General features: G+C 36.4%; 1 pseudogene; it reads right to left on the bottom strand.

Annotated features, from left to right (window-relative positions):
• Positions 1-1,137: 1,137 nt before the first annotated feature.
• LOC102815546 lies at positions 1,138-2,054 on the bottom strand (annotated as a pseudogene).
• Positions 2,055-2,471: the final 417 nt, after the last annotated feature.

The following is a 2,471-nucleotide window of genomic DNA, read 5'->3' as shown; positions in this document are numbered from 1 at the left end:
GGGTAAATACCAAGTAGAGGAATTGCTGGATCATAAGGTATTTCTATTTTCAACCTTCTGAGGAAATGCCATATTGCTTTCCAGAGAGGTTGGACCATTTTACAGTCCCACCAGCAATGCAGGAGTGTCCCAGTCTCTCCACATCCCCGTCAGCATTTATTGCCCTCTACATTTTTGCTCTTTGCTGTTATTGTTGGTGTGAGGTGATATCTCATTTTTTAAAAAATTTCATTTTTGTGTAGTAATTTGGAGAATTTATGGAGTCTTATTGAAGACAATTTAGGGAACTGGTTTATATAAGTAGAAAAGTATGATATTAAAAAAATATATATTGATTATATACAAGTAAGATTTTTCATGTTTGGTGAGGATCAGAGAAAAAGAGGAAGACTCCTAGTAAGATGGATGGGCAAAGTGGCAGCATCAATGGGCTCAAGTGTGTCAACAATTGTGAGGTTGGCTCAGGACTGGTTGTGTTTTGTTCTGTTGTACATAGGGTCACTATGAGTCAGTACTGACTCGATGGCACCTATCAACAACAACAACAACAGGGATTGTTCTATTCTTTAAGAACATATTTGAAAAAAATACTTCAAACAATTGAATACTTCGTAAATTTTATCCATGCTTCTTAATATTATGCATAATCTTGATGAAGTGGTATGAGATATGTTTCTCAAACTTAATTCCTGGAAAAATTAGTTTCAGGTGATGTTCTAGCTGTATTTTACACCTTCTAAAATAGGAAAGGAATCCTGTTTGGTGCTGTATGATGAGCAGTGAACTGTTACCCACAAGGCCAGCAATTCAAATCCACCAACCACACCTGGGAAACCCTACACAGATTATCTATGAGTTGGAACTGACTGGATGGCATTTAACAATAATGACAGCTAGATAAGATAAGGACTGGATTTTTCACTGTAAGGTTGGCATTTCAAATCCATCAGCCATTCCTCAGAAACCTTATACAGGGTCATTGTGAGTCAGAATGGACTCAATGGCACTTAACAACAACAAAATCTTATCTCTTGAAAGAGGTAGCACAAAATTAAGATGTGAGCATGCTTCCAACTTCAAAAACATACATTTTTCATAAAGCTTCTATGTTGGATGCTTTATTATGTTGAGTTCAGTCTAGAGTATATTAGCCATCACTTTTAAAGCCTCTTTTACCTCCTTATTTCTCAAGCTGTAAACCAGAGGGTTCAACGTGGGGATTACAATGCCATAAAATGTGAAGACTACCTTCATATTTTCCTCAGAATTATTAGAGTGAGGTTGCAAGTGCATGTAAGAGAGGGTCCCATAGAAAATAGTGACTGTTGTCAGGTGGGAGGCACATGTGGAGAAGGCTCTTTTCCTCTTTGAAGTTGAAGATATTTTTAGGGTGGCCCTGATGATATATATGTAGGAAAAGATGACAATCAATACAGTGAACATCAAGTTAAATGCCACAAAGATAGCAAGTAGCAAGATGTTGATGTGGATACTGGAGCATGAAAGGGAAAGAACTGGGGGACCATCACAAAAAAAGTTATTGATGATATTGGATTTGCAGAAGGACAGTGAATATGCAAAACCTGTGTGTACGGAGGTATTTAGTGAGCCTACTACTTATGAACTTGCTACCAATCAGAAGCAGACTGTTCGAGCCATGACTATGGAATAGCCAATTGGGTTACAGATGGCTACATAACGGTCCACTGTCATAGCAGCCATGAGGTAACAGTCAGTAGTGGCAAATGTTATATATACCAATGACTGCATTACACATTCCATGAATATTATTGACTTGTTTTCAGCTATAAAATTCTGTAGCATCTTGGGAGTAATGGCAGAAGTACAGCAACTATCAACAAAAGCCAAATGTTGTAGGAAAAAGTACATGGGCATTTGAAGTCTGGGATCTATCTTGATGAGTAGGATCATTCCAATATTGCCCACCATGGAGGTCATGTAGATCACTAGAAATACAATGAAGAGGACATGTGTTGGCCACTAAATCCCAGAAGAAATAATTCAGTCACTTCTGTGTCATTTCCTTGTGTCATGGTTACCAAAAATCTATGAAGAACCAAAAGAGGACCAAGAAAAGAAGGAAATTTTTTGTGATGTATTGAAATAAAAAGACTTGAATTAGGTCAATTTTTTTAACTTGGATTTACATGGCAAATACTCATGGTAGTGTTTATTAATTTCCAAATATTTTGTTCTGTATTCTTGATAAAACACCAGTTTGTAAGCAGTAACAACTGAACAATGGATCAATTTTCAAAATGAAGAAGATATTCATAGAAAATGATTTCCAACATTTGTGGTTCTAAGAAACGTGCATTTTCTTATACTTCCGTTATCTTAAATAAATATTCATATTTGCATAATTAAAATGCAAAAATTCACTGCCGTCAAGTTGATTCTGACTTATAGTCACCCTGTATAGGGTTTCCAAGACTGTAAATCTTTACAGG

Source organism: Chrysochloris asiatica, unplaced genomic scaffold (genome assembly GCF_000296735.1).
Source record: "Chrysochloris asiatica unplaced genomic scaffold, ChrAsi1.0 scaffold00339, whole genome shotgun sequence".
In the NCBI taxonomy this organism is placed as follows: Eukaryota; Metazoa; Chordata; class Mammalia; order Afrosoricida; family Chrysochloridae; genus Chrysochloris; species Chrysochloris asiatica.
This window is presented reverse-complemented; position numbering and strand designations above follow the sequence as displayed.